We start from the raw sequence: 15,000 nt of genomic DNA, 5'->3' as shown, positions 1-15,000 counted from the left end.
GTAGAACCATATCTAATAAGGTTATCATAAAAACGTTTCATTTGATAAATGAACGAGTCTACTATCCATCCAATACTTTCTGAATTTGGAGGTAGATAAGTTTTATTTGAAATTCCTATTTTGATGACTGTTCTTGGTCTTACGGCCATAAAATTATTTTCTTCAGAAAACCATGGATAGGTTTATTCGAATTGGAGGAATATTTCTCTTCCTTTAGCAAGGAAATCATTGAATCTTTTTGCTGTATCACCAATCTCTTTTGGAAGATCAGCGAGTTCTTGGAATCTTCGACCTTCTCCTTCTTCAAGATACACAGTCTTAAGCATTCCATAATCATAGAACTCTTTAAGCAATTCCTTGGATATTCCTGGAACTGTATTAGCTTTTACCCCATATGTAGTGTTAATTGGGTAAAAACATTCAAGTGCTAGCTCTTCTTTGAAGTTTGCTAGCCATCTCCATTTTCCCATGAAGTCATCAAGGGTTTTTGGCTTGTTTTTTTCTTTTTGGAGGTTTATTATAGACCCTACTGAGATCTTTTTCTTTGATTCCATTTTTGATGGTTGACCAATTTCTTTAGCAATAGTCATTTCTTTATAGGAGGCCTTGTAAGCCTCTTTTGCTTCCTCCATTGTTGGATAGGATTTGTGTCTGACATTTTTGTCATTGATGTGGAGGCTTGCAATTGCCCAATTATTGTAGACGCCTTTCATTGGTCCATCAAAGATGACATACACCTTCTTTGCTGGTTGTGGGTCTACAGCATCGCTTGTTTGGTCTGAACCATTTTTTGGCCCTTCATCTTCTTGTTCAACTTTGTCACCCCATGACTTTTTCGTATCTTCTTCTGGCATAGAGCCTGCTGAAGATGTTGATGAAAAACTTTGTTGTTCATTCAAAGTCTTTTTTGTTGTTGTTGGAGTTTCAACATTTATGATCTTCGTTAGACTTTCAATCATTTTAATCATCTCCCCCCTCTCTGAAGAGAGCTGTTTTAGCTTTTGGCTATGGATTTCAATCTGTTCATCCTTTTGCTTTAAGCTATTGTAGAGAACTTTTAGAGCTTGCTTCATTCTCTTGTCAGAGTATCTGCAAAACAATTGTTTTCTGATTTTATTAGTTGAATATAAGGATAGAATTGTTGGATGCGCATTTGCCATCTAACAAGTCTTCCTTGTTTATGATCAACTTTTAAATTGTAGCGCCAAAATCCACTAGCATGAGTTGAATCAGTTCTTAGTAAAAATCTTGATGGAATTAAATCCATTCTCCATTTTTCTAAAACATTTAAACAAGAAAGAGTTTCTTTCTCATTGATATGATATCTTGTTTCAGCATCTTTAAAAGAACCTGAAACATACTTGCATAAAACAAGATCTTTATCCTTAATTCGGATGTTATTACTTGAATAATCAAGTTTTGTATCAGTTGAAACTGATGTTTTATCTAATCGTCCATTAGGGATATCTGATTTTAACTATGGGGTTGCGCCCACAATGGTATAGGATTGTTGTGGGGTTTCATCCTCAACATATCCACTGAGATTTAATCCCAGTTTTTGTTTACCATTAGGTAGAGCTCTCATAACTCCAGCCGAAGTAAACTGATTTGCATCAACGTTTACAACCAAAAAATCATTTTCTGTTGGGTTGTATAGTTTTGGTAAAACTTTTAATTTTTCTTTTAAGGATTTTACAGCCTCAGTATCTTTTTGTGTCCATGACCATGGCACCTTCTCAGATATCTTCTTCTGTAAAATTTTCCTATCATTTGCTAAATCTTGAAGAAATCCTTCATTAGCAATATAATTTAAACATCCCAAAAATCTTTCAATTTGTTTCCTATCCGCTAATTGGTCAGGAAAAAGTAAAAAAAATTCTTGAAAATGTGGTGATAAATCGAGTTTTCCTCCTTCTCTTATAATAAGACCAAGGAATTCGATCTCTTGTTTCAAAAGTACTGACTTTTTCTTGGATAGAACAATTCCTCTATCTTTTATTCTGTTTAAAACAGTCATAACATCTTTAACATGTTGTTCTTTACTACCTTTAGTAAAAATTAATATATCATCGATATATACAAAGCAAATATGATCAAGACCTTTAAGAGTATTGTCCATAAATCTTTGATATATTGACGGTGCTTGTTTTAATCCAAATGGTAAAACTTTCCATTCAAAATGTCCTTCTGGACAACTAAAAGCTGTTAATGGTTTTGTTTCTTCTGATAACCTTAAATGTCAGTATCCAGATTTTGCATCTAAAGATGAAAACTAATTACATCCTCTTATTTTTTCAAAAATGTAATCTTTTCTTGGTAACTTATAAGAATCACTTATAGTTGCCTTATTAAGTTTTTTATAGTTAATCACCATTCGAGCTTTTCCTCTTTTTATCTCATTATGTTTTCTAACATAAAAAGCTGGGGCCGAATGTGGACTAATGGAAGAACTTATTAGACCTTTTTCTAATAATTCTGCTATTTTTTTTTTAAATTCTTCCTTATCTTCTGCAGAGTAAGGGATTTTGTATAGGACCTTGACTTCCTTTTTAGGATCTTTAAGTTTTATAACAACTAGATCCTATATTTTATTCACTATGGAGTCCAATGGATTTTCAGAACACACTTGATCTAGATGATATCCTAGATTTTGTTCAGTTGTTAAGTAAAACTTTCTCTTATCCCACATACATCTAAGTACATTGAGATTTTCTTTAATTGCTCTTAAAATTTCATTTTTTGTTATAATGTTTGTCGTAACAAGTTTACTTTCTTCTGAGTTATTTACATTAAACCATTTTAATGTTATAGTATCAAGTTCTTGAACAAAAGGACTATATAACTTTAAAAAGTTATTTCCTATTATCAAATCTATTCCAGAATCATGCTCATAAATTGATCTTATATAAAAATATTTATCTTCAATTTTAATCAAAATATCTTTTAAAACAAACCATATCTTATGTTTTGTTTTATCAACAATTATTATTTCTTTTGGTTTTTTTAATTCAATCCAATCTTTGGATATGGATTTCCTTCCAAAACATAGAGTTGCACCCGTGTCAATGTAACCCATGATTTTCTTTTTATTCAAGATAATTTGAATAAATGTTGAATTAGGATTTCCATCTTTTAGAATCTTCCTACTCATTCTTCAAACTCTTCCTCAGTAGTATATTCAAAAATACTACTTTCATCAGAATCTATGTCTGATTCTATTGGTTCGAAACCTACATGCCAAATTAGTTTTAAGGTTTCTTTTTTAGATTCTTTCTTCTTGGGACATTCATTTGCATAATGTCCTTCTTCATGGCATAACCAACATGTACATGTTTTCTTGCCTTTGGGGCATGAATTCTTTTTAGGATATTTTTTCTTTCTCCTAAAATATTTTTGTTTATTACATTTCTTAGGAAATTTCTTTTTCCTTCTATATTCTGATCGGTCAATTTTTCTAAAGACCTTTCTTTTTCTTTTTCTAGGTTTTTTACAACCATAATTTCCTACTTTATTTTGTAGTTTATCACAACAAAGGTTTATTTTTGCATCTCTTTTAGCAATTTTATTCATACATTGTTCAGATACCCATTGTTTTAATGTAGTTATTCTAGCTCCTAGGGTATTTTCCAATCCCATTTCGTTATTTGTTTTTTCGTCAAAAATTTCTTGCATTTTTATTCCTAATCCCCTTGGGAGTTTATTATAGAATAAATTTAATAAATTATATTCTGTTCTTTTTGTTGGATGAATACCATAGTAATATTCTTCAAATTCACATATAAATGGATCTATTTGACACATATCACAAATTTTTAAATTAAAGATTTTGTGAATTAATGTGTTTTCTAATTCCTTCTTAGCATCGATACTTTCATATCCTATAAATTTTGTTCTTAGGATATTGTATATATAGTCTACAGTTTCATTTCCCGTAGATGGTAATTCTGAATCTGGATATTCATGTATGAATTTCATTGCATTTCCATATGTTTTAGTCTTAAGATAATTAAAGATATCTTTTGGGCTGAAGGCTTTTAACTGGACATCTATTTGAACATTTATTTTATGTTTTCGATACCATTCTCTTAGTTCTTTTCCTTTGTCTATAATACAATCAAGATTGAGCACATCATCCTCTTTTTGTGAATTTACAATTGGAATATATTTTGGTGGTATACTTTTATATTTTCTTTCATTTATTTTTTCTTGTATTATTTGTTGTTCAACAAATTCTTCTTTACCTTCTCGGCGTCCTCTTTTTCGTCCTTGTTCTGATGATTCAGCATCATCAACTTTAACAAGTCCTACTTGTGGATTTTCATTGAAACTCTCAATTGAGCTATCGGAATCGAAATCATAGACGAATTTAATTTCATCTTCTAATTCTTCGATATTTTTATTCTTTTCACTAATGTCTAAAGTAGCCATTAGGGTTTGCAATTCTTGTAGCTGGTTAGCTATCTCTTCCTCTGTTTCGTCCATTTTAATAATTAGGAGCAAAGAATTGTGTTTGTTGCGAGGGTTTTTCTTTTTCTTCTACCTCATCTTCCTCCCTCTTAAAAAGAAGTTGGAGATCATCCAAAGTTAGACTTTTATCTTTCTTTGGTAAAAGGCTTATTAGATCAATTAGATCGTCTATCTTTATGCAGAGTTTTTCATCTAACCCTTTTTGAATTTTTTCCAAACTAGATAGTTTTTCGTCAAGTTTTTCTTTGAACTCTTTATCTATCCAGTGTTCTGTTGAAGTTTCTATAAAAGAAACTATTTTTTCTAGTCGTTCTTGTAAAACAACTATTTTTTCATAAATATCTTGTATTTTTTCTCCAAGTCCTTTATTAGCCATGTAGAAATTCTTGTATCTTTATGCTTAAAAGATTTGCAAAATTTTCATATTCCCAGTATAGAGAATAATTATTTTCCATTATAAGAAACCAGAATGCCGTTTCTCTTAACCATCTAATTTGATTTTTCATTCTAATTATATTATTATAATTAGGTTCTAATATGAATGGTTGTGGTATTATTTTTCCAAATGGATTTATTAATCCATCCATAAATTATCTGACTAATTTTTTAAGATCTTCTCTTAACGAATCAGCTAATTCTATATTTTCTTTAAAGAGAAAATAATCAAAATCTTTTTTTAGATAATATCGTGCTGTTTCTTCGCACCATTTAATTTGTGCTTTTACTTGAGTAATATCTTGATAATTTGGATTTAAAATAAATGGTAATAAAATCATTTTCCCTTTTGGATTTATTTTATATATTCTCAACCTTCTAAGTCGGTTTTTGTGAAAACTGGTTTTAAAGGTTTTTGACATGTGTCAAATTTTTGTTTGTTGTGTCCAACAATGATGTGTTGTGTCTGTGTGCAAGAAAGAATTTCTCTTTCAGAAGAGAAAATGGCGAGAGTATTACATTTGAGGTGTTATCTCAATAGTAAAAGATTAGTAAGTCTTGTAACATCAAGGTAAAGAGTTTGAATTAAAAAAATAAATAATAATAAGGGTTAATTATGTTTCTAGTCCCTATAAAATAGCGACCTTGTAAATTTAGTCCTTAATAGCATTTTTAGTCCCTATAAAAAAATTTTACTTATAATTTTAGTCCCTTCTAAAACAAAGTTTGATTAATTATCATTAAACTCTTAAATTTTTGAACGATTTTTTTAAGACAAGATTAGAACACTATGAAAGGTTCGTTTACTAAAATTTAGAATTTTCTGACATGAAATGAATTAAATATTAATTTTTTAAAACGACAAAAGTTAAAGATAAAAAGTAATAAAATCTGGATGTAGAAATCAAATTTTGCGATAATTTTTTGCGGAGGAACTTTAAGTAATGTTCTAAACATGTCTGCAAAAAATTGTTCAAAAATTTAAGAGTTTAAGCATAAATTAAACAAATTTGAATTGAGTAGGGACTAATACTCAGTGCAGAAAAACAAAATTAGGGACTAAAAATGCTATTAAAATTAAGTAAGGACTAAACTCACAAGGTCGCTATTTTGTAGGGACTAGAAACATAATTAACCCTAATAATAATAATAATGGTGAGAGTATTTTGGACGGAGATTATTAGTGTGATGTGACCCCAAAACATGCAAATGAAATTTTATACATGCAGTCAAGGTGACCACATCTTACGATAATGTAGACACTTTCTTTGATATTTTAACATGTTGCTATTCTGTTTTATCTCTAATAATGCCAAGACTTACTTGGTGACACACGTAATTATTTTGCATTTAGACAAACATACAAATACAATAACAATCATATCATTAATTTATTTCAATAATAATAATCTTATTCTTCTTTTTTACTAATTAGTGTGTGCATAAACACAAAAGTTTTGTAGTTGTGTCCAACCAAATCTAGCTCCTCTAATGAAATAGCTACCAAAAAATAGTTGAGAATTAATCGTCAATACTTTTTTTTTTTCCGGTGATGAAAGAGGGCAATGCCCTTAATCGTAAAGACTTTGTCCATGTCAAACATCTCACTTTTCACAATATATTTGTAAGTTTTTTTTTATGTAATCACAATTAATATTGGGCCGCAAGGCATGTGTAAACTTAAACCGAGTTAGGAATTCATTAAGACAACCTAGCAAAACGTTGTTTTTTGTAAATACAATTTATGGCCAAGAGCGTTTATATTTAGAACTAAGATCCGTTGACTAGTGTCCCATGATCTTAACTTAATTGGTAGAGACATTGCATAATATATATAGGGTCAGAGTTCGAATCTTAAACACCTCATTTCTCAATATTTAAAATGTGTAAGTTACAACCATTAGACTACTTGATAACAAAAAATTGTTGACTTAGTCAATGTCACTAATGGGTATGTGGTTTTCAATATTTTTTAATCTGTACCATTGTGCTTTCACTTGCTGGTTTGTTGCTTAAGACAGAATTAAAAGATAATAATTCTGAAGGTAATACTTTGTTTTTTTAGTTTTCTTTTACTAGTTTGCTGAAAGTACTGAAAAGAAAATGATCAATAGAAACCTAAAACAATAGATGATCGAGTTGAAGCTTTATTAGAAAGAATTTAATTAATAAAAATTTGTAGTAACAATTAACATATAAGGAAAAAAAAACAGCGATGAGAGAGAACAGAGAAGGAGAGCATCGCGGTGCAACTAGGGCAACCGCGCCGGAGCAATTCACCGGCTGAGAGAAACACTGGTGGGAATGGGATCCAGCCAGGGAGTCAGAAATTGGGGGGGGGGGGGGGGGGGGGGATGAGGAAAATTGGTCTGAGGTGAGGTCTAGGAAGTGAAAAGCGACACAACCGGGAGCTAGAGGACGGGACAGTTCAAGGAATTCAGAGAGGCACGACGACGAGGGTTATGGACAGCAGGTTCGACAAGCTACAAGTTCTAGGATTCATCATCGGTTTACTAAAGGTACAACTGACATGGATATTTCTTCGGCCAAGGGAGGAGTGCAATCCATAGTTCATGGCAATGCACATGATGTTTCTAGGGTTTCTGCAGACATAGTGGACGCTTCCACTCATCGTGGAAACGTTCATTCTTCTACTGGTCAGAAGGTTTCTTTTATTTCACCAATTTTCCTGAATGTTTGCCCATTTATATGTTGCGACAACAGTTTGAGGTCTGACTGATGTCTTTGTTGTGTGACAATGTAATTCTCGAGTACAAGTTTACGGATTTGTGCTATTTTCGAACGTTAAGAATTCAGAGAAACTTTTGAATGCTTTGAACAATGTCTGGTTTGGTATTCTTAGAGTTTGGGCATGGGAGGCGCGGTTTGATAGGTTTGCAGAGAATGACAAGAAACCATTTGTTGTTTCTAAGACGGTGAGGCATTGTGTATAAGGTCGGATAGAGGAGAAGGAGGTGGCTCGGGTTAACGGTGATGGAGAAAAAATAGTGAGGAAGGGTGAGGGAGTATAGGCGGTGACAAATTTTTCCTCCGTTGTCATAGTAAGGAAGATATTCTGAAGGTATTTAACTATGCTTCCGAATTTTTTAGCATGTTTCTGTCTAATGTGCATAAATTGTCATATGAGGATTTACGGTATGAATGTGGTGCATGGTTACGAATCTATGGTACGCCGACCTGATGAGTCATAGAATAGTCTATTTTATTGCATTATTTTGTATCGTTTTATTTAGATTTGGTTTTATTTTATTTTAATATTATTTCCTTTTTGAATCTTTTACTTCAAATTGCATTTTATTATATTTTAGGAACGAATATATGGTGGAAGGTGTCTTGGAGCAAAAGAAAGAGGACTGGAGCAAATACAATACAAGAATACAAAGATACGAGACAAAAATATGTCTCTACCAAGTCAGAAGCTTGGAACGGCCCGTGCCAACATGTGGCACGGTCGTGCCACCCTCCAGGACCACTTTTGCTGCTTTTCTTCAAGCCCAAGTTACTCCGTTGCAGCTTTACTGTTTTGCCCTTATAGTAGCTTAGTTTCTAAGTCAATTGTAAAGCTATAAATAGAGTAGCACTCCATCATAAACATTCATCTTTTGTTCTTGGAATAAAAGTTCACTTTTATATTATTGTTCTTTTACTTTATTGCTTTCTCTCTTCTTCCCCTATGTCTACAATGAACGTTAGTGAGTAGACACTTCTTAGTCTTAGGATTGTTGGGGAGTCTAATGACTCAATCCTAAACAAAACATGTCTAAACCCTAATTTCTATGTAACCCTAATTTCTAATCTAGATTCACCGTCTTAACGTGGATTAACAATTATCAAACTATGGAAACGAAAGCGGAGGGTTTGATAATCGTTAATCCATCATCCCAAACATCAATTCATAAAGCGAGAGCGGAGTCTTGATGTTGGAACAAGTGAATCTAGACAATAATTGCAAAACAGTGAAATAGTCTTTGCAATTATTGAGACAAAGAGTAGTTTCAATCCTCTATGCATCTTCTAGTAATCATGTCAGTGAAATAGACTTGGTTGCTAGAAGTAAACTCTCACCGGACTTTCATCGGAAAGGTGAGGGGCTAAGGGAAACCGGTCTTTAGAAATTAAGGTGTAAACCATGAAATTAGATGTTTAAGTCTTGTCTAGTGAAGGGTTTGTTATTATGATAAACCAATAATCCCAAGGCTCTTTTATTATTATTGTTATTTATCTTCAGCAATTAACCCCCTATTTCATAATCTTTCTTCTCTTCTAATCATTCTCTAAAAGCTAATTGAATTCACAACTCTCTAGCGGAACGATACTCTTCTTACTACTATTACTTCGATAGGCCGTGCGCTTGCGGTTTGGCTCTATCACGACCCATGCTTGGAATTCAAACTTCTTTAAACTATGTGTTTCAAATTGTGGTACGTTTGTTCAGGCCGATGATTGTACTTTGGATAGAGGGAGAATTGATTATGCTCGTATTTTAATTTCCATAACTTCTTTGGAGGTATTGAATACAACAACGGTTGTATTGGTTGATGGGTGCAAATTTTCTATAAAAATGCTTGAGGAATGGGGGTGCAATTTTGGAGAGGAAGCTTTCTTAACGGAGGAGGTTATTGATTATTCGAGTAAAGATGCGGACTCACAACACCATCACGGTTTAGACAATACAGGAGGGGATGTCGACGCTTTGATTATTGATTTTCAAAAGGAGTGGACAGACAATGAAGTTCCTGTTTGTGAAAATGAGAAGCATGACTCCATGTTGCTGCATGGAATTGACGTGACCAAGGACGTGGCTCGGCTAGAGGTTCCTGTTCGAAATTCACCATCATCTAATATGCCTTCAGATGTGGTACCACCTAAACAGCCTCTTGGCCCCTCTCCGCAGGCAAGTAGCATTCCTATTAATTCATCTATTGCTACTAGTAAGGAAAGAAATTTAGGCGATTTTAAACATTCTTCCCATAATTTGAAACGAGTTGCACGGATGCCCGCCAAAGATAGATTGGAAATTTTGAAAATATTGAAAAAACAAGCAAGGGAACAACGAGCTAGATTCTTGTCTAACTCCTCTAAGTCAAAGAGAGCAGCAAAGTCACAATGGTCTAAAACAAACTCTGATACTTCAATTTCTTCAGTTAATAAGGAATGGGAGAATTGGGTGTCTTTACAGGGTGGAAACAAGGCTACGGCGGAGGATATGTGTGGTATTGCAGATTTAATTGGTGTGAAATATAAAGGTGATATATAATGAACAAATTTAATGTTTTGTAGAAGGAGGGTAGGAAGGAACTTAGAGCGGAGGTGGGGAGGATTTTGAAGAAAGGGGAAGCAGGTGGGAGTGGTGTCAGTTGTTAGTGTTTGATGCATGGTGAGGGTGTGTTGGGGTGTTGGACGATTTAAATGAAGATAATTTCATATAATGTGAGGGGCTTAGGAGGTTTTGAAAAAAGAAGCGAAGTTCGAAATCTAGTAATTGAAAAGAAACCTTTTGTTTTATATTTACAAGAATCTAAGCTATCCGCTCTCGATGATTTGATGTTGAAGTCTTTTTGGGGGAATTCTCTGATAGGTTATTCTTTCCAACCATCGATAGGCGCCTCTGGTGGTCTGATAACGTCTTGGGACCGTAATTTGGTATATGTGTGGTCCACTTCTAGTTTGGCTCATGTTTTGGTGATTCCTGGTTGGGTTATTCAAATTGGTCATGAATTTATTATTGCAAAAGTGGACGCCCCTTGTGATACGATGGGGAAACAATTGTTGTAGAATCGATTGCTTCTTTTTGTTCAGAACAACTCTAGTGCCAATATTTGTATTTGCGGTGACTTTAACTCGGTCAGGTCATTGGAGGAGAGACGGGTTTGAGGTTCTAGCTTGCGTCATTATGATTCTAACATTTTTTACAAATTTATAGAGGACGGCATGTTGGTGGATTTACCGATTTGTGGAAGATTATTCACTTGGTACCGCGGTGATGGGTATACGATAAGTCGGTTGGATAGGTATCTGTTGTCGGTAAAATGGTGTTCTACTTTGTGGAACTGCATTCAGGTAGCAAATCAAAGGGGTCTTTCTGATCTCGTCCCCTTGGCGTTGATTGTGGATAACGCCAATTGGGGACATCGACCTCTTCATATGTTAAAGTGTTGGGCGGACTTTCCTGGATAAGCTCAGTTTGTTCGGGATACTTGGGGCTCCATCAACATCAATGGGTGGAGTGGTTTTGTCTTGAAAAAGAAGCTGAAGCTCATTAAAGGCAGTTTAAAAGAATGGCATCAGCGGCACTCGCAGAATTTGGAAGGAAAGTGCAATTAGGTAAAGGAGCGGATGTCGCTCCTAGACACTAAAGGTGAGACATCCGTTCTTTTGGAAGAGGAAGTGCCTGAGCTCCGTGATTTATCTGTGTCTCTTCATTCAATGTCGCGCATTCAGACTAGTGTTTGCTGGCAACAGGCTAGATTATAATGTTTACAAAAGGGCGACGCCAACACCAAATTCTTTAATGGCGTAATGGCTGCAAGGAGAAGACATAATTCTATACAGTTGCTACAGGTTAACGGTGTCTGTGTCGAGGGGGTTCAAAATGTCTGTGAAGCGGTTTTTAATCATTTTTCTTCACATTACAAAGCTTTAAATTTTGATCGGCCAGGGGTGGAGGATTTACAATTTCGTAGGTTGTCCGTGGCGGAGTCTGGTAGTCTTATTAGGCCATTTACGGTGGAAGAGGTGAAGCAAGAGATATGGGATTGCGACGATTTCAAAAGTCCAGGTCCATATGGTATTAGTTTAGGTTTTATTAAGCAATTTTGGCCGGAATTGAAGGAAGATTTCATGCGGTTTGTGCTGGAATTTCATCGTAATGGAAGGTTAACAAAGGGAGTGAATGCAACATTTATCGTTCTCATTCCAAAGGTCGAAAGTCCGCAAAGACTAAATGATTTCCGACCTATATCTCTGGTGGGGTGTATGTATAAGGTGCTTGCCAAGATTCTTGCTAACAGACTCCGTGCGGTGATAGGAAGTGTGGTCTCAGATGCTCAATCCGCTTTTGTTAAGGGTAAACAGATTTTAGACGGTATTTTGGGGGCAAACGAAGCGGTGGACGAAGCGCGTCGCCTTCATAAGGAAATGTTGCTTTTTAAGGTTGACTTTGAAAAAGCATATGATTTTGTGGATTTAAATTATTTGGACACAGTCATGCTTAAAATGAATTTTCCTATGTGGCGGAAGTGGATATATGAATGTGTTGGAACGGCCACTGCGTCAGTGTTGGTGAATGGGTGTCCTACAGATGAATTTCTTATGGAGAGAGGTCTTCATCAAGGGGGTCCTTTGTCTCCATTTCTGTTTTTACTGGTTGCCAAAGGCTTTAATATTCTCATGCAAACGTTATTAATTACTGGTTACCGAAGGCTTTAATATTCTCATGCAAACGTTATTAAAGGTGGGGTTGTTCCGTGGTTACATGGTGGGGTGTGATACGGCTCTTAGTCTTTCGCACCTTCAATTTGCAGACGACACTTTGATCATTGGTGAAAAGTTTTGGTCCAACGATCGGTCTATTCGAGCTGTGCTTTTAATATTCGAACATGTGTCAAGATTAAAGGTGAATTTGAATAAAAGTCTTCTGACGGGTGTCAATGTCTCATATTCTAGGTTACATGAGGCTACTTTGGTGTTGAACTGTCGGGTGGGAGCTTTTCCCATTGTGTATTTGGGCTTGCCTGTAACATCCCAGACTGCTTTCAGGATTGTCGACTGTGTATTTGGGCTTGCCTGTAACATCACAGACTGCTTTCAGGATTGTCGACTGACCCCACAAACCAACACGGGTCTTTTCAACGTGTTTTGTCCTCACTTGCACGCTTATCGGGAAACTTACCGGTAGGTCACCCATCCCAAAATTGCTCCAAGTCAAGCACGCTTAACTGTGGAGTTCTTATGGAACGAGCTACCGAAAAGAAGATGCATCTTGTTGATATAGGTAGTACCAAACAATTCTTATAAGCCTTCCTTCAACCATGTAGTCCCATACCTACACGGCCTCAGAATCCCTCTCATTCCGATGTGATTCGGTTCCTCTATAAGTTGTCGGGAGTCGCTTATTGTCGTGCCTTGTGCACCGGCGATCACTCCCTTGCGCTCGTCAGCCGTGGGTGTTACATGCCCACCAGCTTCCGCTTGGTTCGTCCCCGAACCACACCGTACTAGGAGAGGTCTGCTCTGATACCATTTGTAACATCCCAGACTGCTTTCAGGATTGTCTACTTACCCCACAAACCAACACGAGTCTTTTCAGCGTGTTTTGTCCTCACTCACACGCTTACCGGGAAACTTCCCGGTAGGTCACCCATCCCAAAATTGGTCCAAGTTAAGCACACTTAACTGTGGAGTTCTTATGGAACGAGCTACCGAAAAGAAGATGCATCTTGTTGATATAGGTAGTACCAAACAATTCTTATAAGCCTTCCTTCAACCATGTAGTCTCATATCTACACGGCCTCAGAATCCCTATCATTCCGATGTGATTCGGTTCCTCTATAAGTTGTCGGGAGTCGCTTATTGTCATGCCTTGTGCACCGGCGATCACTCCCCTGCGCTCGTCAGCCGTGGGTGTTACATTGCCTATCGGAGGGGATCCTTGGAGGTTGGACTTTTGGAATCCGATTTTGAACACTATTACCTCTAGATTGTCGAGCTGGAAAAGTAAATTTCTCTCGTTTGGTGGTCGTCTGGTTCTCTTGAAATATGTCATGTCTTCGCTTCCGGTTTAATTTCTTTCCTTCTTCAAGGCCCCCGCAGGTATAATTTCTTCTATCGAATATTTATTTAATATTTTTTTTTGGGTGGTGAGAATTTTAGGAAAATTTCTTGGGTGGATTGGGACTCTGTTTTTCTCTGTAGGGAGGAAGGTGGTCTAGGCGTTTGAAAATTGAGGGAATTTAATATGGCGTTATTAGGGAAGTGGTGGTGGCGTATGTTAGTTGACAAGGAGGGTCTTTGGTATCATGTTTTAAAGGCAAGGTACGGGGAGGAATGGGGCGGCTGAAGAAGGGTGGACGAGATAGTTCTACATGGTGGCGGATGGTTTCTAGCATTCGTCGCGGTGTGGGATTGTCGGAGGGGAGTTGGTTTGAAGATAATTTGCGTAGGGTGGTTGGTGGAGGTGGTAGTACATTTTTTTGGTCCGATAATTGGGTAGGGGGAGCGCCTTTAAGGGTGCAATTCCCTCGCCTTTTTGATTTAGCGAAAAATAAATGGGTAACGGTGCATGATATGGAGAGGAGTGGTTGGGGAGTTGATGGTGGTGCCTGAAGGTGGAGGAGGCGCCTCTTGGCTTGGGAGGAGGAGACAATGTCCGAGTGTGCATCTTTATTGCATAACGTTGTTTTGCAGGATAATACTATTGACAGGTGGCGGTGGATTCTGGATCCTATTCATGGCTATTCCATGAAGGAAGCTTACACTTACCTGTCGATGGCAACTGTCCCTGATGGCCATGCCGTGTTCGATGGTGTGTGGCAGAAACAAGTTGTTTCAGTCTTTGTTTGGCAGTTGCTTTGTAATCGATTACCAACTAAAGACAATCTCATTCGAAGAAGAATCATTCAGCATGACAACGCTCTTTGCATTGGTGGGTGCGGTTCAGGTGAAACTGCGTATCACCTTCTCTTCAGGTGTGATTATTTTGGCATGGTGTGGCATCGTATTTACCAGTGGTTAGGCATTTCTTTCACAGCTCCAGTGTCCATTACAACCCATTTTCATCAGTTTGGTCACCTAGCAGGGTTACCGAGAGCAACATATTCTTATCTAACATGCTAGTGTCTGGAATATTTGGAAGGAAAGAAATAATATGATCTTCAACCAGAAGAGTGGCGGATTGGATCAGTTAGCAGACAACATCAAACTTTTGTCTTTTTCTTGGCTAAAGGCCAAAATGCCTACTTTCGCTTTCAGTTAGGGGTGGGAATGAGCCGGGCCGAGCCGGACTTTGCTTAAATGGGCTAGGCCTAGTTGAAAAAACTGAGGCCTAAGCCTTGGCCTTTTACCTGTCAAAGGCTTTAT

The 15,000-nt window shown here is 36.4% G+C and overlaps 1 pseudogene; it reads left to right on the top strand.

Moving 5' to 3' along the window:
• The first annotated feature begins 11,442 nt into the window (after positions 1 to 11,442).
• On the top strand, positions 11,443 to 14,757 carry LOC146954248 (uncharacterized; annotated as a pseudogene).
• Positions 14,758 to 15,000: the final 243 nt, after the last annotated feature.

The sequence above is a fragment of the Medicago sativa genome, chromosome 1 (genome assembly GCF_051527215.1).
Source record: "Medicago sativa cultivar Bolivia chromosome 1, Bolivia_mono, whole genome shotgun sequence".
Taxonomy (NCBI): domain Eukaryota; kingdom Viridiplantae; phylum Streptophyta; class Magnoliopsida; order Fabales; family Fabaceae; genus Medicago; species Medicago sativa.
This window is presented reverse-complemented; position numbering and strand designations above follow the sequence as displayed.